General features: G+C 39.3%; 1 protein-coding gene across 1 annotated transcript in view; it reads right to left on the bottom strand.

Moving 5' to 3' along the window:
* Nucleotides 1–23,708, bottom strand: part of LOC150089107 (nonsense-mediated mRNA decay factor SMG8-like) — a gene marked incomplete at its 3' end in the record, with an annotated part of 262,505 nt that overhangs the window by 178,192 nt on the left and 60,605 nt on the right. The gene's annotated exons all lie outside the window — the stretch shown is intronic.

Below are 23,708 nucleotides of genomic sequence, written 5' to 3'. Positions count from 1 at the left end.
TATTGATGAAGGGATAGAGGGCGTGATGTCTAAATTTGCAGATGATGTTAAAATTGGTAGAGTAGTTAATGATCACTGTCAAGCTGAGCTTCTTCAGAGAGACCTAGATAGACTTCAGGAATGGTCAGAAAAATGGCAGCTGTGCTTTAATCGAACAAAGTGTAAGGTATTACACCTGGGAAACAGTAATCCCAAAAAAACTTATTCACTTGGTGGAGTTCAACTAAACCCAGTACTGGTGGAAAGGGACTTGGGTGTTACGATACGGTCAGACATGAAATTCTCTGAGCATTGTAAACAGGTTGCAAGGAAAGCCCATGGTGTCCTATCGATGATCTATCGAACTTTTGCAAGTAGAGATAGGGACGTGATAATCCCATTATATAAGGCTTATGTTAGACCACACTTGGAATACTGTGTTCAAGTATGGAGACCGCACCTAAAGAAAGACATCAAGCTTCTTGAAAGGGTGCAAAGAAGAGTAACTCGCCTGGTGAGATCGGCAAAAGGGCGTCCTTATGAAGAAAGAATTCGAATATGTGGGTTGCAGAGTTTGGAAACTAGACACCTTAGAGGAGATTTGATTGAGGTGTTTAAGGCTCTGAGAGGCATCAGTAAAATGAATGAGGACAAAATTTTCAAGATTATAAATGATGCTAGAACTAAGGGACATAAATTCAAGTTACGGGGGGAAATGTTTAGATTGGACTGCAGGAAGTTTTATTTTAGCCAGCGAGTTATAAATTACTGGAATAAGTTGCCTTCATGGGTGGTAGAGGCCGACAGTTTGGGGAAATTCAAAGGTCATCTGGATAGTACTTTCGGGTAAGGGAAGCGCATAGGATGATAGGTTTAATTTCCTTTTTATTTATTTTTTTTATTTATTAATTATTATTATTTAGTTATTTATTTATTTATTTTTTGTTTTTATCATTGTTTTGTTCGGATTTTTTTTTTTTTTTTGGCTGGTGCAGCATAAGCCATAGGCTTTCTTGCACCATGCGGCCGTTACTAATACTAATACTAATACTAAAACAGTTGACCCATCGATATCAAGTGGACCAATCTGATTCATCCCCTTCCTTCTAGAGTTTACATAAGTAAAGAACTCTTTGCTGTTTTTCTTCGCATCCCTTACCAAGGATCTCTCATAATCTGCCTTCGCCTGCCTAACCTCCTTTGTAACTTGGTTACAGATCAACTTGTATCTATCATAGGCTTCTGTGTCACGTGTTAATTTGTATGTATCCCATGCATTTTTCTTCTCTGCCATATGCCTCATTAGTTCATCTGACATCCATTTAGGCCTAAACCTTGAACAATATTTCTTAGTTGGTATGTAAAGCCTAGTAGCTTCCCAGATAAGTTCTTTGAATGCTTCCCATTTTGAATTTGCTGTTGGTAACATCATCAGTTGATCCCACTGTATAGAATTTAAATACTGTCTCAGTCCATCGTAGTCGCCTTTACGAAAGCAATACCCCTTCCCTTTACCCCTAATGGTAGTTACCTCTTTGAGTAAATCCCACTTCAGAACATTGTGATCACTGCCACCTAGTGGTTCATTTATCTGCAGATTCTTAATGCATGAAGAATCACTACTGATAATCAAATCAAGAGTATTACTCCCTCTAGTTGCCTCCCGAACATGCTGATGTAGAAAACAATCATCCAATAAATCCACAAAAGCCTTGCTAGTGTGTGAGTGACCAGCCCCCAAATTCCAGTCAATATCTGGGAAATTAAAATCCCCCATTATAAGACTCTCTGATTTACTGGCCCACTCTATTTCTCTGTACAGTTTCTTATTATACTCATCAGAGTCATTAGAGAAGAGACCATCACCAAGTTGTGATCTGAAGTGCCTAGAGGACCACTCACCTGACCATGTACTTAGAAGTGTTGTTTGTGAGAAAAAGAGTCTTGGCTATATGGTTAGGATTGTCAGGTATTCTGTTAGGCAAAATGAACCATCCTTCTCACGAACAATCCTATAAATGGGGACTTTGTGGCTGTTCTCTGTCTCTTATTGTTTGACATTACAAAATGTGATCATCTGCGTGATTACTATTCTTTTTTTCTTTGTTGGATTGATCGCCAATTTAGATTTTGTCAGTATCAATCCACTGGTGAAATTTTAGCTTGTATTACCCATCTATGGACAAAATAGATTGAATGTTGAGAAGACAGAAGATGCTTGTTGACATTAGACTTGACTTTCTGTGGGTTGTAAATTTCAGGAAATGCGTGTGAAGGGAGAATTACCTGATCTATAGGTAATTCTCCGGATGGGAAAAGATAACTTAGTTAATTTCAGTCCTAAAACTCAATCCTATATCTCTCAAAAAGAAGTTCTACTGGTGTTATGCTTATCTTTGATTACACTCATTCTATAGACAAGATAACATGTTCCTATTATGGATTGCCCTGACTTCTAAACTCTAATTGTATAAGCACATCACAAATATTCCTCTGCATTCAAAAAACAGTGAGTTTTCTTTTTCAAACAACTACTTATTCTGTACAAATCTCGAATCTGCCCTACCATGGAATATTGTTCCCACATCCTGACTGCCCTCTGTTGAATGAAGTCTCAAAGCCAATATCAGGCTTTGAGACTTCATTCAACAGAGGACAGTAAGGATAATTAATGATTCATTTCTTATAAAATCTCTCCACTTTGTCTCATAAATCTTTTTTTGCTGCATGCCTTTTCTATAGATACTTCCATGGGCACTGTTATTCTGAACCTGCTTCTATAATTCTACCCCCAACCTCTTCCAAACCAGTCCGAAAACCTGATACAACCAATATCCTTTTAGAGTTCAACTTCAAATTCCCAGAACCTTCTTCCTCACTTATTCCTTCAACTTCTGGTTTGTGAAACAACCTCCATTCATGCATATTTCCTGAAATTTACAACCCACAGAAATTGAAGTCTAATGTCAATAAGTAACTTCTGTCTTCTCAACCTATACACAATACTAAGTGCTATAGGTTCTTAAACCGCTAGTGTTTGGACTTTACTTTAAAAAAAAAAATAATAAAATAAATGCTTTCTGCAATATGTGTTTATGCAATCTGTGCTCTGTCATGTGTTTATGTAATCTGTGCTCTAAAATTCTGGTAATGAGTCTACTAAAGTAGAGCTCAAGCATTCGTATAATAATATGTTATATTTGATTTTGTATAATTTGTATTAATACTCTCCTAGAATACAAATGTTGTGTCGGAGCTAATGTAATTTATTTATTTATTGAAGAAATAATAATAATGGTAAACCTAAAATATCTAATACCATTTTGAATTGAATAACATCACCAAAAGAGTCAAATCTGTTAGCCATTAAAAAATTCAAAGTAACTATTACCGGGATCAGGGCAACAGAGCTCACTGGATAGTAAGAAGCCACAATTCGTCATATTCTGTTGAACAATGAACAATTTATTGAATCTAAATGAGTACTTAACTCTCGTAAGGAGTTCTCTCCTTTGCATTATGATATGTTTTCTTTGTAAAATTACCTTTTTGTAAATAATTGTTCAATTTTCCCCGAAGTTTGGGAAACTGTAAGCCCCTGGCTTTATGGCCGTGAAGGGTAATAAAGATTATCTCTCTCTCTTTAGTGAAACAATACATGAAAAAAAAAAAAAAAAAAAAAAACCTTCCAATTGAAAATATAATGAAAGTTACACAAATTGAAGTTAGTTAAGATGTACAGTTACAATAAAAGCTGATAAATTCAACGAATACAGGTACAGTGTTTGCATATGCAACAAATTATAATATTTGTGTGTAATATCTTTAAAATTTATATTATATCAGTGTATAGATCCCCTTGATGTCATCTTCACCATGATGCAGTGAAGAGGCATGTGTGCCCTGACAACCTCAAGAGCCATGCAGGCAGAATCATGGCTACAAGTAGTCACCCAGTCAAATCTTCGTGAGGTAGGAGCCAGACTAAGAGAGAGAGAGAGATATCTAGAAGAAGGGAACTCCAATTCAAACAAGGTAGACTGACTCTTTAGCCTAGTAATGCAACGTACCTAGGAGAAGGTGCTCTAAATAACACCTCTGGACGAGGGTAGTAGCTCATACAGTAGAGGCACTGAGTGGAGGAGGGGGATAGAAGCTATCTGAATAGTCACTATCCTGACAGCTTAGTGATAGATTTTGTCATTACAGCACTGTTATGCAGAAAGCCAGCAGAGAAACACCACATTATTCTATCCCTAGAACAATCATCATGGCAAAAAAACTACAACAACCGACCCCGATTACCCAGTGTCCCTTTAATGGGAGAGGGGTGACTATGGTGGCTTCAGACAATTTTTAAATTCTGTACAGTGGGACCAACTAATGTTGTTACCAACAGCAAATTGGAAATGGGTAGCATTCAAGGAATTAATTTTGGAAGCTACTAGTATTTTTATACCAACTAAGAAATACTGTTCAAGTTGTAGGCCTAAATGGATGTCAGATGAACGAATGATACTTATGGCAGAAAAGAAAAATGCATGGGATGCATATAAATTATCAGGTGACAAAGAAGCCTATGGTAGACATAAGCTAGTCGGTAATCAAGTCAAAGGAGTTTATGCAAGTGAAATGCAGATTATCAGAAATCTGACAAAGGATGAGAGAAAAACAGCAAAGACTTCTTTACTTTGGAAACTTCAGAAGGATGGGGATGAATCAAATTGGTCCACTTGACATAGATTCAATTCATAGTTCAATTGTTGATGACCCTGCTCAGGTAGCTGTCGAACTGAATGAGTATTTTGCATCTACATTCACACAAGGAATTCTATAGGGAAGTGGAGACCAGAATTTTATCATACTCTAACGGGGAGCTAAATGATTTTGTAGCAAACGTGAGAAAAGGGAGGAAAAATTGTTGAAATTAAACATAAGGATGGCACTCAGGTGGATGGGATTTATCAGGTTATATTAAAGGAGGCAGCAAAGGACGTTGTTGTTGTTATTTGGTTTTTAGGAGCATTAGCAACTAAGGCCATATTGCTCCAGGGATATGCGGTGGTCATTCCTTGACCTTTTCCGCATCCTCCGTATTTGGTGGCTCACGGGCTCGAACCCCGGTCTAATCAAGAAGCATGTGCTATGCACTGCTGCTCCTGCCCACCTGGCTACGGAGGTGCCAGCAAAGCATGTAAGAAAACCCTTAGCCATAATTATGAGAGCAACCTTAGATTCAGGGGAGTTCCCCATGTACTGGAGATGTGCAAATGTATCCCCATTTCACAAATGGGGATTAAAGTGTGGCACAAGTAATTAGTATAACTTCTGTTTTGAGGAAAATAATGGAGTCACTGGCTAAAGAAACAATGCAGGATCATCTAAGCAAGAATGCAGTTCTAGTTTAGACACAGCATGGATTTGTTAAGGGGAAATCTTGTCTGACCAATTTGATAGGATAATATAACATGGTAACAAAGGAACTGTATGCAAAAAAATAATTTTTATATCATATACTTTGATTTCATTAAGCAAAAGTTGCTGCTGTGGGAAATGGGATGGTTGAGTGGGAGAACACAAAAGTGGTTATCAATGGACACTGATCTTCGTGGAGTAATATTATTAAGATTCCTACAGGGTTGTATGCTAAGCCCATTGCTGTTTTCGTATTTATTTATGATATTGATGAGGGCATATAAGGCTTAATGTCTAAGTTTGCAGTTGATACAAAGGTTGGCAGGGTATTAAGAACAGTAATGACGGTATGCTGCTGCTGCTGTAACAAGATCTGGAAAAATTAGGCACATGTACTGAGAAATGGGAATTGAACTTTTACACTGACAAATGCAAGGTATGAGAAATGGGAATTGAACTTTTACACTGACAAATGCAAGGTGGGTAGCAGTAATCCCAGAATAACATATCAAAATGTGTAATACTACACTCAGGGTAGTGGAAAATGAAACAGTCCTGAGGTAATTCTGCAATCTGATATGAAGTTCTGTGAGCAGTGCAGACAGGCTGCCTGGACAGTTTATGGAGGTTTTGTAAATGATATACACTAATTTTACTAGTGAAACAATACGTGAAAAAAAAAAAAAAATTCCAATTGAAAATATAATGAAAGTTACACAAAGTGAAGTTATTTAAGCTGTACAGTTACAATAAAAGCTGATAAATTCAACAAACACAGGTACAGTGTTTACATATACAACAAATTATAATATTTGTGTGTAATATGTTTAAAAGAGAGATGTTATGGGAGGTGATTATCCCATTGTATAAGGCAATTTTCAAGCCACAACTTAAGTACTACATACAGTCATGGAGGCCTCATTTTACAAAGGATGTAGAGCTACTGGAACAAGCACAGAGAAAGGTAAAGGCATTTTTTTTTTTTTTGGTAGTTGTTGGCGCATAGGCTTCTGTGGCCATAATGCACCTCCCAAGGTTTTTGCAGTACATTGATCCAAGCCCAAGGCGGGAATCGAACCTGCGACCTTTGGGTGGGTAAAGTGCCAGGCATGCACTTTACCCACCCGGCTAGCCCAGTTGGCAATGTAAAGGCATTGGTGATGGGAACAAATGGATTCTCTTAACAAGAACGGCTTAAGTTCTGCAAAATTGCAGTGTCTGGAGAGTAGGTATCTGCGAGGTGTATAAGGCATTGAATGATTTGAGTAAGCTCAGTGCTGATGGTAAGCTTCCTCTTGCTCCAATTATGCACTTGAGGAGGCATTAATTCAAACTGCAGAAAGACAGATGAAGAATAGATGTGTGGAAATTTGCAATTATCAAGCGAGTGGTTGATTGCAGTAACTGTGAACTTGACAGCTTAAATAAATTCAAGGAAGAACTGGGCATACTTTTGGAGCATATGGGAAGGGATTTTTTTTTTTTTTTTTTTTTTTTTTTTGGCTGATGCTATATAAGCTTGATTCTTGCATCATATGCCATTACTAATGCTAATGCTAAGAATCCCTGGGATCAAAAAGGTGAATCATATGGAACATTAGAATGCTGTTTGCTTTGGGGAAACTTAAGTATGCATCCAGGAAATGAAAAGACAATGTACAGGTGATGGGGGGGTAAGCAAAACCAGATGCTCAAGTTCAGGTACATTTGTTTCCAAATACATTGTACTACTCTGGAAATGATAACATACACATGGAGTGCGGTTCCTAGTCACCAAGGATGTCTTAAAAAGCAAACTCAACTTTGTGCCACATTCTAAATGCATAATGTTACTCCAGCTGAAGGGGCCACCTTTAAAAGTCAATATAATTCAAGTACAGGTAGTGACAGCTGATTAGGAAAACGTGGAAATTGAAAGATGTTTATTTTTTCAGAGCTAAAAGAAATAGTCAAAATTCCAAAGAAACAAGACAACACTAATGAATGCTAAGGTTGGAAAGGGCAGATCTGGTTAAACTGTAGGAGAATTTGACATTGGAGCAAAGAATGAAGGAGGGCATTGGCTGAAACAATTCTGCCAAGAGAAGAACTGGATGATTACAAATACCCCCTTTTTAACTCCCAAACAGAAAGCACTATAGGGATATCTAGAATTCCTGGGAGTCATCAAGGAACAAGCAAATATATGGGTTATGTTTGGGTTTGGTCATTGAGGTTGTCACAGACATTCTTCCCAGATATGCCAGACAAGTTGTACTTGCTACCTGGGAGTCCAAAATGCTGATGGAACTGATATTCGGGTGACAATCAATTCAAGACAATCAATTGGACCCAATTTTTGTGAAGACCGGATGGTCTGTGACAGCCAAATCCTCTGCTTGTATTTTCACGATGGTGGGACTGTTAATAATCCTGGGTATAACCTCCATGCACAAGCACACTGTGGGTGGCCATCCAGGTGTGAACCAACGTAAGCAGGGGTCGAGGTGTGCTGCTCACACCACATGGAGGAATGACACCACTGTGTTACCATGCAAGACTAGGTGCTAGACGACTCTCAAACATTTTGCTTATTGGAGGCTTGAAGTGGTGAAACCTATGTTTAGTCTCCAGAGCTAAGTTCCAGTCAACACTTTCCCACCTGTTCCATCATGCAGTATGACTGACGACTTTTGAGGTAGTAGTAGTAGTAGCATGTGATGCAAGAAAGCAAATGTATGAGCTTATGCAGCATCAGCCAAAAAAAAAAAAAAAAAAAAATCACACCATTCCCTCCAAATGCCTGTCCAGTTCCTCCTTAAATTTATTCAACCTATCAACTTCCACAACGACAGATGGAAGTTTGTTCCAGCAATTAACCACCCGCTGGCTAAAGGCAAATTTCCGCACATCTATTCTACATCTGTCTTTTCTTAATTTGAATTTATGCCCCCTTAGGTTCGTAATCTGAACAAGTGGAAGGATCCCATCAGAATTCAGCGTGCTCAACCCATTCAAGGCCTTATATACCTCAATCAGATCACCGTGCAGGTGCCTAGTCTCCAGCCACTGCAATTTGCAGAACTTAAGCCTCTCTTGGTAAGAGGATCCCTTCATTCCCCTCACCAATCTTGTTGCCCTTCTCTGTACACGCTCAAGTAAATCTACATCCTTCCTAAAATGAGGCCTCCAGACCTGTACGCAGTACTCAAGGCGTGGCCTGACCATTGCCTTATACAGAGGGATAATCACCTCCTTTTCCCTGCTAGCAAAATTCCTATATATCATTGACAAAACCCCATGACCTGCCCTGGCAGCCTGTCTACATTGCTCAGAGAACTTCATATCTGACTGCACAATTACTCCCAGGTCTTTTTCATTTTCTACCACCTTAAGTGTAGTACCACACAGTTGGTACATTTCTCTGGGGTTACTTCTACCCATATGCAGTACTTTGCATTTGTCAAGGTTAAACTTCAGTTGCCACTTCTTAGCCCATCTGCCCAAATTATCTAGATCCTGTTGCAGTAGCACACTGCCATTACTGTCATTAACAACCCTGCCAACCTTTGTATCATCTGCAAACTTCGACATTAAGCCTGATATACCTTCATCAATATCATTGATAAATATACAAAACAACAGTGGACCTAACACCGAACCCTGTGGGACTCCACTAATAACATTAGTCCAAGAAGAGCAGCACCCATTGATTACCACCCTCTGTCTTCTCCCACTTAACCATCCTTTTATCCATTGTAGCAACTTACCCTTAATACCATTCTGCTCCAATTTGTACAATAGTCTTCCATGCGCAACAGTGTCAAAAGCTTTCCTGAAATCCAAATATATGATATCAAAATTATGATGAACATCATGGCGAGATCCAATCTTCCTTACGTTTCAAGGGTACAGCTCTCAAATGGAGTTTGCAGGCCGGCAGCTAGTTAGTACAATGGACAGAACCTATTGGAAACTCTTTAAGAGGCTTCCGGATCAGCTACCTCTACTCTTATATATATTTAAGAGTAGAGGTAGTGACTGGAGGGAGTCTGAGTAGTGTGTATGCAGGGGGCATTGTCAAGGCCACGTTATGTCAAGGATCAGGGTATATTCTTACCATGTGTACGCCATAACCAAAAATTTCATTACTTCATACAGCATGTGACCCCCCACTTTCTCTTACTATTGAATAGACCAAGAATTGTGAAACTAATAAAGTAAACTTATCTGCGAAAAGATCCAAACCTCCCAAACACTTCCTAGTTTTCCAATTGCAGTTTGCCAAACCACAAGTACTTTTTCTGACAGAATCTCAGTTATCGGTTGATTCAACTACTGCTCATCTCAGTTGACCAAATTATTCGCTGTCTGATTCCTTTCGCCTCAAATGTGGTATTTGTGCATATGTCCATTCTGATATTCCCTGTCAGAGACTTGGTAATTTGGAATCTCCTCTTTTCGATCTTCTCTGGCATAAAATCTCTCTACCTCATTGGGTCAAATTCATCTGTTATCTCTTCCGTTCTCCGAACTGCACAAATTACTTGGAGCTCTTTGACTTCCTCTCTTTGCAACTTGACTTACTCCAGTCAAACTTTCCTAACAATGAGGTAATTTTCCTTGGTGATTTTAATGTTCACAGCTTTAGTCACACTGACCCAGCTGGTCGAGATGCTGAGGCTTTTGCAATTACTAATGACCTTGCACAGATTGTTCATTTACCTAAAAGGATACCGGACAATCCTAACCATACAGCCAATACAGTGGATCTTTTTCTCACAAACATCCCTTCTAAGTACATGGTTGAAGTGAGTGGTCCTTTATGCACCTCAGCTCACTACTTGTTTGTGCCAAGCGAGATTAGAAGTCTTTCTTGGCACAAGCAAATAGTGATCTGATTGTCTTTTATCCAATGGAGAATTTTTCTCATGGCTATTCCCAACCGCCTATTGTTTGGCATTACAAGAATGCAAAATGAGATAACCTGCGAGATTTCTTTTCTTATTTTCCTTTGTCGGATTACTGATTCAAAACTTCTGATGTCAACTTTTGCTCAGATCGTATCAGTGAAATTATTCTTGTAGGAATGGAATCCTTTATTCCACACTCCACTTTAAAATCTCATCCTCTATCTAAACGTCGGTTTTCCAATAAATGGGCTACTCTATTCAAGAGAAGAACATTTCATAGCGTAATTGGCTTGTTTCCAATTCTTCAGTTTCATTTTCTGACTACACCAAAGCTCAAAACAATTGTAAAGCAATTATTTACAGTCCAAACTAGATGTTGAACAGACTAAGAGAAGAAAACTTGCTTCTTGCCATAATGGTAGCCGAGCATTCTGGCCTCTTGCCAAAGCTTTTGCCTGCAAATTTTGCCCATCTCTGCTACCACCTCTGTCAAAACCACATGGTTCTGTTGTCATTTCAGCCAAGGATAAAGCTGACCTAATAGCATCCCATTTCTTTTCCAACTCATGTATTAATGAACTTGGTAAGACACCTCCCACCATTCCCAACACGCTCCATTCAATGCCTCCTGTGGTCTTCCATCAAAAGGATGTCAAAAGGATTTTGACAAATCTTATGCAAACAAAGCTCCAAGTCCTGATGATATTTCTCCAATTTTTCTCAAAACCTGTGCTCCTCAACTGACTCCTATTCTTTGCCACCTTTTTCTCACTTTCTTATTCCAAAGGTGTTTTTCCTTCTGCTTGGAAATTTGGTCATATCCAGCCAGTTCCTAAAAAGGTTGACAAATCCCTCCCATCCAATTATCACCCTATTGCAATTACTTCTACACTTCTAAAGTAATTGATAAATCAATTAATCGCTAACTCTTAAACTACCTAGAAACCTTCCGTCTGTTCAATGATCGCCAGTATGGATTCTGTCAGTGTCGATCCACTGATGATATTCTGGCTTATGTTACTCATTTATGAACAAATTCAATGGAAAAGTTTGGTGAAACACAAGCAGTTGCTCTTGACATCTCAAAGGCTTTCGATCGTGTTTAGCATAAAGGTCTTCTAAACAAGGTTCCATCTTATGGTTTGCAACTGATTTTTGTAATTCGTTATCCAATTTCTCTCTGATCCCTCACTGAGGGTGATGGTAGATGGCTCTCACTCTTCTAACTTCGCCACTAATGCTGGTGTCTGCCAAGGTTCAGTTCTTTTCCGCACTCTTTTCCTCTTGTATATTAATGACCTTCTTCGATTGACTGGAAATTCTATCCATAATTTTGCAGATGACAACACATTGCATTCCACTTTTCACTTTGAGAGACCTTGCACTGCTCAATCAGTTTCAACTTCTCGAATATCAGATTCCAATTCTTTAAATGCTGATCTCCAGGTAATGCTCCAGTGAGGCAAAGACAACTTAGTTGATTTTAATTGAGACTTGTCTTATATCTCACATAAAGGATTCTTCTGCTTCTACGCTTATCTTTGATGACACTCCGATTTCTAGCCAAAATTATATATTTCTTTTGGGGATTACCCTGACTTCCAATCTCTCTCTTGGCACAAGCACACTGCAAATATTGCTTCCTCTGCATCTCAAAAACTTGGTTTTCTCTTTCATTCTCGGTGTTACTTTTTTCAAAAGAGCTGTTCACTCTGTACAATTCACAAATCTGCCCTACCAAGGAATATTAGCATTAGCATTAGTAGAGGCATACAATGCAAGAAAGGAAGCTTATGCAGCATCAGCAAAAGAGAGAAAAAAAAAAAAAAAACACTCCCATTACACCCCTTCATTCATTTAAATACATGTACAGCTCAGCCTTAAATTTATTTAGTCTATCAACTTCCACAACAAAAGATGGACGTCTGTTCCACCAATCAGCCACCCGCTGGCTAAAGGGCGAAACTGTCTTTCCTCAATTTGATTTAATTAATGAACTCTCGGGTGATTATTCTGAGCAACAGGTAGACTCCCATCAGAATTGAGCATGCTCAAACCATTCAAGACTTTATACACCTCAATCAGATCATCTCACAGGTGCCTATTCTCCAGACACTGTAATCTGCAAAACTTAAGCCTTTCTTCGTAAGAGCAACCCTTTTTTCCATTCACTAATCTTGTTGCCCTTTAGCATTAGCATAGGCATTTGATGCAAGAAAGCAAGCTTATTCAGCATCAGCCAAAAAAAAAAAAAAAAAAAAACCACTTCCACTTCACCCCTCTGTTCGTTCAAAATACCTGTCCAGCTGAGCCTTAAACTTATTTAGGCTATCAACCTCCACTACAAGGGATGGAAGTCTGTTCCACCAACCAACCACCCGCTGGCTAAAGGCAAATTTCCGCACGTCTATCCTACATCTGTCCTTCCTCAATTTGAATTTATGCCCTCTCAGGTGATTATTCTGAGCTAGAGGAAGAATCCCATCAGCATTGAGCATGCTCAAACCATTCAAGGCTTTATACACCTCTATCAGATCACCTCGCTGGTGCCTAGTCTCCAGACACTGTTATTTGCAAAACTTAAGCGTTTCTTCGTAAGAGCACCCCTTTGTTCCATTCACTAATCTTGTTGCCCTTCTCTGTACTCGTTCCAGCACCTCTACATCCTTCTTGAAATGAGGCCTCCAGACCTGTATACAGTACTCTAGGTGTGGCCTGACCATTGCCTTATACAAGGGAATAATCACCTCCTTATCCCTGCTGGAAAAATTCCTGTATATCATTGACAATACTCCATGAGCTACTCTTGCAGCCCGTCTGCACTGCTCAGAGAACTTCATATCTGCCTGCACAACCACCCCCCAAAGTCCCTTTCATTCTCTACTACTGTCAGTGTAGTACCACAGAGTTGATACGTTGCTCTGGGGTTGCTGTTTCCCATGTGTAGTACTTTACATTTGTCAATGTTAAACTTCATTTGCCACCTCTCAGCCCATCTGCTCAACCTTTCCAGATTCTGTTCCAGCAGCATAGTGTCAGTAGTGTCCTTGACAACCCTGCCAACCTTTGTATCGTCTGCAAACTTGGACATTAAGCTTGATATACCATCATCAATATCATTTATAAATACAGAAAACAATAATGGACCCATCACTGAGCCCTGAGGGACTCCACTAATAACATTAGTCCACGATGAGCAGTGTCCATTGATTACCACTCTGTCTTCTCCCCCTGAACCACCCCTTTATCCATAGCAGCAATTTGCCTCCAATGTCACACTGCTCCAATTTGTGTAGCAGTCTTCCATGTGCAACAGTATCAAAAGCCTTTCTAAGATCCAAGTATATAATATCAAAGCTATTCCCTGCATCCAGTTCTTTTGTGACTGCATCATAGTATCCAATCAAATTGGTCAGGCAAGACTTCCCTTATACAAAAATATGCTGTGTCCGAGCTATAACTGAAGTCTTGTCTAAATGATCCTGCAGTGCTTCTTTAACCAGTGCCTCCATTAATTTTCCTGGAACAGAAGTTAAGCTCACAGGTCTATAATTACTTGTGTCAGCCTTTGATCCTCCTTTGTGAATTGGGGTCACATTTGCACATTTCCAGTCTATGGGTACCTCCCCTGAGTCCAAGGAAGCTCTCATAATTATGGCTAAGGGTTTGCTTACTTCCTTTGCTGCCTCCTTTAATATAACTGGATAGATCCCATCCACCCCGGGTGCCTTTCTTGTGTTTATCTTCAACAGTTTCTCCTCCACTTTACTCCCAGTTATTTCAAGATTCTGTAGCTTACTGCTAGAGTTGAATACACCTCTGGCATTCCCCTCGCTGATTAACTCCTCATGTGTGAATGTCGATGCAAAATATTCATTTAGTTTGTTAGCTACCTGAGCAGGATCATCAACAGTTGACCCATCAATATCAAGTGGACCAATCTGATTCATCCCCTTCCTTCTAGAGTTTACATAAGTAAAGAACTCTTTGCTGTTTTTCTTTGCATCCCTTGCTAAGGATTTCTCGTAATCTGCCTTCGCCTGCCTAACCTCCTTTGTAACTTGGTTGCATATCAACTTGTATCTATCATAGGCTTCTGTGTCATGTGTTAATTTGTAAGTATCCCATGCATTTTTCTTCTCTGCCATATGCCTCATTAGTTCATCTGACATCCATTTTGGCCTAAACCTTGAACAATATTTCTTAGCTGGTATGTAAAGCCTAGTAGCTTCCAAGATAAGTTCTTTGAATGCTTCCCATTTTGAATTTGCTGTTGGTAACATTATCAGTTGGTCCCACTGTATAGAATTTAAATACTGTCTCAGTCCATCGTAGTCGCCTTTACGGAAGCAATAACCCTTCCCTTTACCCCTAATGGTAGTTACCTCTTTGAGTAAATCCCACTTCAGCACACTGTGATCACTGCAACCTAGTGGTTCATTTATCTGCAGATTCTTAATGATGAAGAATCACTGCTGATAATCAAATCAAGAGTATTACTCCCTCTAGTTGCCTCCTGAACATGCTGATGTAGAAAACAATCATCCAATAAATCCACAAAAGCCCTGCTAGTGTGTGAGTGACCAGCCCCCAAATTCCAGTCAATATCTGGGAAATTAAAATCTCCCATTATAAAACTCTCTGATTTACTGGCCCACTCTATTTCCCTGTACAGTTTCTTATTATACTCATCAGAGTCATTAGGCCTATAGCACACTCCTACTCTCAATTTTGATCTCCCAATGCTTATGTCACATCAAACTGACTCAACACTGCACTGTCCAGCGATGTCGACTGGCTTCACTTCCTTGGTTTTTATGTGTTTCTTAACTAATAGCATAACCCCTCCCCCTTCCTATCCTGTCTATCCTTTCTGTAGACGTTGTACTCCCCATATTCCAGTTCTGCATCCCTTATATCTGTGTGACACCACGTCTCTGATATCCCAACAATATCTGCCTTTGATGTTTTGAGCAATACCTCAAATTCATCAAATTTATTTACTAAACTCCTAGCATTGGTGTACACGCAAGTATACCTGCACCTGTTTCTATTATTAGCTACCCTAACACAACCCATGTGTTTACTTGTACCGCAATGGCTCCCAGCAGTCTCTGAAATATCATGCATCTTGTTTTTCAGGCTTCTGCTCATTCTAATAGAAGCAGTGCAAGAATCTCTTTCACCTCTGCCAGTGGTTACTGTCAATCTATTGGTCTTTGTCTCCCCCCAAGCTAGCAGTTTTCCGACCCACCTAACACTGCCTCGATAGCATCAGCAAATATTCTTGCACCCTTTCTATTTAAGTGTATCCCATCCCTGTAGAAGCAATCTCTCCTGTTAACAAGTACAGTCCAGGCTGAAAAAAATTCTACCCCTTGAGCCTTGCACAATCTTTCCAGGGCCGAATTGATCGACATGGCTCTCATCATATACTCCCTCCTATCGTGTCTGGGCAGAATTGCAGACACTTTCAAATTCAACCCTAATTCTCGGCTTTTGTTCAACAGTGACCTGTACTTGTTAAGTAATTCTGCCGGTCTCCTACTCTTAATATCATTGGTGCCAACGTGTACAACTATATCACCTTTTGTGCCCTTAAAAGATGATATTCACTCTACAACGTCATCAACCTTTGTCCCTGGCAGACATACCCTGGTCCTGCTCCACCTATCCTTTTTACAAAGCATGTTCCCTGTTTCCCTGACAATAGAGTCACCAACAACTACTAGTTCCTTCGGGACCAGCGCATTCTGCCTTGGGGGTTGCCTCTGTGTCACGTGATGCCCAAGTGCAAGCTCTGGCGTTGATGTGGGCAGCTGAGAGCTTGATGGGCCCCTCAATTTAGTTTCTTCGAGGGCATCCACCCTGTCCTTCAAGCTCTCATATAGGCCCACAAGAACGCTGAGTTGTTGCCTGATATCGATACACTCCTTGCATCGCGCACACACAAAGACATCCCCCATGGCAGTATCATGTCCCGTACCCATTTGCTCTGCAAACATCAAGCAAACAGTGCATTTTATAAAGCTGTGAGTCAGAGGACAACTGCCCCCCTCAGTTCTGCTCTGAGACACAGCACTTCCATTAGCTTGAGCCTTTTGCTTTGCTGCTCTGGTCTGAGTCATGATTCTATTAATTTATTAATTAATTATGTTATGTTATTAATTATGTTAAATATAATTAATTATATTACGTTTGTAATCTAAGTCGTTATATGTATTTATTTAAAAGTACAATTTAACTGCTAACGAAGTTCAACTAACGCTATCTAGTACGGTATATAACTATCGTATCACAAAGGCGGGAAAGTTACGAACGGTAAATCTACGGACACTTTAGTATTAATTAACTTTCAAATCTCGCTGTCTCAATTCAGAATAAACTAACGATCCTTACTAGGTCTATAAGCTACTTACAGATATAATTCGATGTAAAAAATATTCAATCAAGCGGCTAAATATGGCTAAAGAACTTCTCGTTCAGCGGAGTTGCAAACACGTGGATACCCTTACCGATACTTTTATGCAATTACAAGGCCGAGTAAAGAATAAATAAAAAATAAATACACCAAATTAATCAGAAAATCACAAAATAATGTTATACTGCTAAATTTAAATCAAACGTTTTAGAAAAACAATAATTTCAAATCAATAAATAAGAAAAATTCACTTAGCGGCCCTTCTCTGTACTCATTCCAGCAGCTCTACATCCTTCTTAAAATGAGGCCTACTTGAGTTCTGGAGTACTCAAGTATACAGTACTCAAGATGTGGCCTGACCATTGCCTTATACAAGGGGATAATCACCACCTTATCAATACTAGAAAAATTCCAGTATATCATTGACAAGACACCATGAGCTACTCTTACAGACCGTCTGCACTGCTCAGAAAACTTCATATCTGCCTGCACAGTTACCCCAGGTCCTTTTCATTCCCTACCACTGCCACTGTAGTACCACAGAGGTGATAGGTTATTCTGTGGTTACTGCTTCCCATATGTACATTTGTGAATATTAAGCTTCATTTGGAACTTCTCAGCCCATCTGCTCAACTCTTCTAGATTCTGTTGCAGTAGCATAGGGTCAGTAGTGTCCTTAACAACCCTGCCAAACTTTGTATCGTTTGGAAACTTGGACATTAAGCTTGATATATCAACATCAATGTCATTTATAAATACAGAAAACAACAATGGACCCAACACTGAACCCTGAGGGACTCCACTAATAACATTAGTCCACGATGAACAGTGTCCATTGATTACCACTCTCTGTCTTCTCCTCCTCAACCACCCCTTTATCCATAGCAGCAATTTGCCTCCAATGCCACACTGCTCCAATTTGTGCAGCAGTTTTCCATGTGCAACAGTATCAAAAGCCTTTCTAAGATCTAAGTATATAATATCAAAGTTATTCCCTGCATCCAGCTCTTTTGTGATTGCATCATAGTATCCAATCAATTTGGTCAGGCAAGACTTCCCCTTAACAAAACCATGCTGTGTCCAAGCTATAACTGAAGTCTTGTCTAGATGAACATGCAGTGCTTCTTTAACCAGTGCCTCCATTAATTTTCCGGGAACAGAAGTTAAACTCACAGGTCTATAATTACTTCTGTCAGCCTTTGATACTCCTTTGTGAATTGCGGTCACATTTGCACATCTCCAGTCTATGGGTACCTCTCCTAAGTCCAAAGAAGCTCTCATAATTATCATAAGGGTTTGCTTACTTCCTTTGCTCCCTCCTTTAATATAACTGGATAGATCCCATCCACCCCTGGTGCCTTTATTATGTTTATCCTCAACAATTTCTCCTCCACTTTACTCTCAGTTATTACAAAATCATCTAGCTCACTGCCAGAGTTTACTTCACCTCTGGCGTTATCCTTCCTGAATAACTCCTCGTGTGTGAATGTAGATGCAAAACACTCGTTTAGTTTGTTAGCCACTTGAGCAGGATCATCAACTGTTGAACCATCAACATCCAGTGGACCAATCTGATTCATCCCTTTCCTTCTAGAGTTTACACAGATAAAGAACTCTTTTCTGTTTTTCTTTGCATCCTTTGCCAAGAATTTCCCATACTCTGCCTTTGCATGCCTAATCTCCTTTGTCACTTGGTTACAGACCAGCTTATATCTATCATAGGCTTCCATGTCACCCATTCATTTATATGTACCCCATGAATTTTTCTTTTCTGTTACATGTCTCATTAGTTCATCTGACATCCATTTAGGCCTAAACCTTGAACAATATCCCAATATTTCTTAGTTGGTATGTAGAGCCTAGTAGCTTCCAAGATAAGGTCTTTGAATGCTTCCCATTTTGAATTTGCTGTTGGTAACATCATAAGTTGGTCCCACTGTATAGAATTTAAATACTGTCTCAGACCACCGTAGTCGCCTTTACAAAAGCAAAAACCCTTCCCTTTACCCCTGATGGTAGTTACCTCTTTGAGTAAATCCCACTACAGCCTACTGTGATCACTGCCACCTAGTGGTTTCTTTATCTGCAGATTCTTAATGCATGAAGAATCACTACTGATAATCAGATCAAGAGTATTATTCCCTATAGATGCCTCCCGAACATGCTGATGTAGAAAACGATCATCCAATAAGTCCACAGAGGCCTTGCTAGTGTGTGAGTGACCAACCCACAAATTCCAGTCGATATCTGGGAAATTAAAATCTCCCATTACAAGACTGTCTGATTTACTGGCCCACTCTATTTTCCTGTACAGTTTCTTATTATACTCCTACTCTCAATTTTGATCTCCCAATGCTTATGTCATACCAAACTGACTCGACACTGCACTGTCCAGCGATGTCCACTGGCTTCACTTCCTTGGATTTTATGTGTTTCTTAACTAATAGCATAACCTCTCCTCCCTTCCTATCCTGTCTATCCTTTCTGTACACATTGTACTCCCCAAATTCCAGTTCTGCATTCCTTATATCTGTGTGACACCATATCTCTGATATCCCAACAATATCTGCCTTTAATGTTTTCAGCAATACCTCAAATTCATCAAATTTATTTAACAAACTCCTAGCATTGGTGTATACGCAAGTAAACATGCACCTGTTCCTATTCTTAGGTACCTTACACAACCCGTGTGTTTACTTGTACAGCAATGACTCCCAGGAGTCTCTGAAATACCCTGCATCTTGTTTTCCAGGCTGCTGCTCATTCCAATAGAAGCAGTGCAAGAATCACCTTCACCTCTGCAGTGGCTACTGTTAATGTATTAGTCCTTGTATCCACCCAAGCTAGCAGTTTTCCGACCCACCTAACACTGCCTCGATAGCATCAGCAAATATTCTTGGGAATATTTATCATAGATGTAGTGCCACACAAATATAAGGAACGCAGAATTTGAATTTGCGGAGTACAATGTGTACAGAAAGGACAGACAGGATAAGAAAGGAAGAGAGATTATGCTGTTAGTTAGGAGAATTCGGTTTTGTTCTAAAATCTAAGGCAGTGTATCCAGTTGATGAGCGGCCAGTGCAATATTGAGTCAGTTCGGTGTAACATAAGAAAAAATGAGTGTAGGAGATTATTATAGGCCTAATGACTCGAGTATGATGAACAACTGTACAGAGAAATAGTGTGGGCCAGTAAATCAGAATGTTTTATAATGGGAGTTTTAACTTTCCAGATATTGACTTCAACTTGTGGATTGGTCACTTGCAAACTAGCAAGACTTTTGTGGATTTATTGGATGACTGTTTTCTACAGCAAGATGTGCAAAAGGCACCCAAAGAGAGAGTAATACTCTTGATCTGATTATCAGAAGTGATTAATCATGCATTACGAATCTTCACATAAAGGAACCACAAGGTGGCAGTGATCAGAGCATATTCATGTGGGATTTACTTAAAGATGTAACTACCATCAAGGATAAAGAGAACTGGTTTGGCATTCATAAAAGTGACTAGGGTGGTCTAAGACAGTTTTTAAATTCCATACAGTGGGACCAACAACAAATTCAAAATGGGTAGCATTCAAGGAATTAATTTTGGAAGCAACTAGACTTTTCATTCCAACTAAGAAATACTGTTCAAATTGAAGGCCTAAACTGATGTAAGATGAACAAATGAGACTAATGGCAGAAAACAAAAATGCACAGGATGCATATAAATTATCAGGTGACAGAGAAGCCTAAAGTAGATATAAGCTACCATAAGGAGGTTCAGCAAGTAAAGGCAGATTACGAGAAATCTTTGGCAAAGAATGAAAAGGAAAACAGCAAAGACTTCCTTACTTATGTAAACTCTAAGAGGAAGGGGATGAATCAGATTGGTCTGCTTGATATTGATGGTTTGACTGTAGATGATCCTGTTCAGATAGCTGACAAACTAAATGAGTATTTTGCATCTACATTCACACATGAGGAATTCTATAAAGAAGTGGAGAATAGAAGCTTATTAAACTGTAACAGAGAGAAAAATAATTTTGTTATAACTGAGAGCAAAGTGGAAAACTTGCTCTCAGTTATAAAGAAAGGCACCTGGGCATCCAGTTATATTAAAGGAGGCAGCAAAGGAAGTAAGGAAATCCTTATCCATAATTATGAGAGTGACCTTGGATTCAGGGGAATTCCCCACAGACTGGAGATGTGCAAACGTATCCCTAATTCAAAGGGGGGGACCTAAGGGTGACCTAAGTAATTACAGACCAGAAATTACTGGTCTGTAATTACTAGTTAGTTTAACTTCTGTTCTGGGGAAAATAGTGGAGTCATTGGTTAAAGAAGCATTGCAGGATCATCTAGACAAGACTGCAGTAATAATTCTGACACAGCATGGGTTTGTTAAGGGGAACTCTAGTCCAACCAATTTGATTGAATAATATGATGTGGTCATAAAGGAACTAGATGCAAAAAATTATTTTGATATCATATACTTGGATTTCAGGAAAGCTTTTAATACTGTTGCAAATAGAAGCCTACTGTACAAATTCGAGCAGTATGGAATTAAGGGCAAGTTGTTACAATTAGTACGGGATATTCGAGAATTTGAAGCTGATTGAGCAGGGCAAAGTTTCTCAAACTGGACAGTGGAATGCAATGTGCTATCATCAGCAAAACTATGGATAGTATTTCCAGTCAATGAAAAAAGGTCATTAATATACAAGAGGAAAAGAGTGGGGGAAAGAACTGAACGTTGGGGGACACCAGCATCAGTGGAGAAGTTAAAAGACAGAGCCATCTACCATCACCCTCAGTGAGGGGCCAGAGAGAAAATTGGATAAGCAATTACAATTGGCAAACCATAAGATGGTTGGTTTGTTTGTTTGTTTGTTTAGGGATTTATTAGGCGCATCGGCAACTATGGTACGCCACCATAAGATGGAAGCTTCTTTGAAAGACCTCTAGGCCAAACATGATCGAAAGACCTTGAGATGTCAAGAGCAACTGCTTTTGTTTCACTGAACTTTTCAATAAATGGGTAACATAAGCCAGAATATCACCAGTGGATCGACACTGACAGATTCCATACTGGCGATCGTTGATCAGACGGAAGGTTTCTAGGTAGTTTAAGAGTTGGTGGTTAATTGATTTCTCCATTACTTTAGAAAGAGTAGAAGTAATTGCAATGGGACGATAACTGGATGGGAGGGATTTGTCACCCTTTTTAGGAACTGGCTGGATGTGAGCAAATTTCCAAGTAGAAGGTAAAACACCTTTGGAATAAGTAAGTGAAAAAAGGAAGCAAAGAACAGGAGTAAGTTCAGGAGCACAGGTTTTGAGAACAAGTGGAGAAATACCATCTGGATCCGGAGCTCTCTTAACATAAAGATTCGTCAAAATCCTTCTGACATCCTTTTGACGGAAGACCATAGGAGGCATTGAATGGAGTGTGTTGGGAATGGTGGGAGGTGTTTTACCAAGATTATTAATACATGAGATGGAAGAAAAATGGGATGCTAGCAGGTCAGCTTTATCCTTGGCTGAAGTGACAACAGAACCATCTGGTTTTGACAGAGGTGGGAGCAGAGATGGGCAAAAGTTGTGGCCAATAGATTTGGCTAGAGACCAGAATGCTCAGCTATTATTAGGGTAAGAAGCAAGTTTTCAACTCTTAGCCTTCAAAATCTAGTTTGGACTGATTAATAACTACTTTACAATTGTTGAGATGCTTTGGTGTAGTCAGAAAATGAAACTGAAGAATTGGAAACAAGCCAATTACGATATGCAACGTTCTTCTCTTGAATAGCCTTAGCACATTTATTGGAAAATCAAGGTTTAGATAAAGGACAAGATTTTAAGGTGGAGTGTGGAATAAAGGATTCCATTCCTACAAGAATGATTTCAATGACACAATCTGAGAAAACGTTGACATCAGAAGTTTTTAAACAGTAATCCGACCAAGGAAAAGAAGAAAATAAATATCACAGGTCATCCCATTTTTCATTCTTGTAATGATTAACAATAAGAGTTTGCGAATAGCCATGAGATAAAGGCTCCATTGGAGAAAAGACAATCCCCAAGTTGTGATTGTTCTGAGGTGCCTAAAGCACCACTCACTTCGACCGTGTACTTAGAAGGGTTGTTTGTGAGAAAAAGATTACGAGTGTTGGCTGTATGGTTAGGATTGTCCAGTATCCTTGTAAGTAAATGTACAATCTGTACAAGGTCATTAGTAATTGCAAAAGCCTCAGCATCTCGACCAGCTGGGTCGGTGTGACTAGAAAATGGAAGCCAGCTGGAGTTGTGAACATCAAAATCACCAAGGAAAATTACCTCATTGTTAGGAAAGTTGGACTGAAGAAAGTCAAGTTGCAAAGAGCTCCAAGTGATTAGTGGAGTTCAGAGAATGGTTGAGACAACAGATGAATTTGACACAATGAGGTAGAGAGATTTTAAGCCAGAGAAGATCGAAAAGAAGAGATTACAAATGACCAAGTCACTGACCGGAAATATCGGAACAAACAAATGCACAAGTTTCTTTGTTTCTTATTTCGTTTTTAGCAGCACTAGCAACTATGGCCATATTGCTCTGGGGATATGCGCTGGTCATTCCCTGACCTTTCCGCATCCTCCGTATTTGGTTATGCACAAGTATCACCTTTGAGGCGAAAAGAATCATACAACGAATAATTTGGGCAACTGAGTTGAGCAATAGTTGAATCAACTGATTACTGAGATTCTGTCAGAAAAAGTACATGGGGTTTGGTAGAGTGCAAGTGGAAATGGACGTCGTTGAGATTAGAATTGAGACCAGGTATATTTGTGAAATTAACTAGGAAGTGTTTGGGAGGTTTAGATCTTTTCACAGATAAATTTACTCTATTAGTTTGACAATTCATTCTGTATTCAATAGTAAAAAAAAGTTGAGGGGGGACATGCTGTATGAAATAATTAAATTTTCAGATATGGTGTACACATGGTAAGAATATACCCAGATCCTTGACATAACGTA

The sequence above is a fragment of the Mastigoproctus giganteus genome, chromosome 3, assembly GCF_048544385.1.
Source record: "Mastigoproctus giganteus isolate SK-2022 chromosome 3, ASM4854438v1, whole genome shotgun sequence".
Classification (NCBI taxonomy): Eukaryota; Metazoa; Arthropoda; class Arachnida; order Uropygi; family Thelyphonidae; genus Mastigoproctus; species Mastigoproctus giganteus.
Note: the sequence above shows the minus strand (reverse complement) of the source record. Positions and strands in the feature narration are given on the sequence as shown.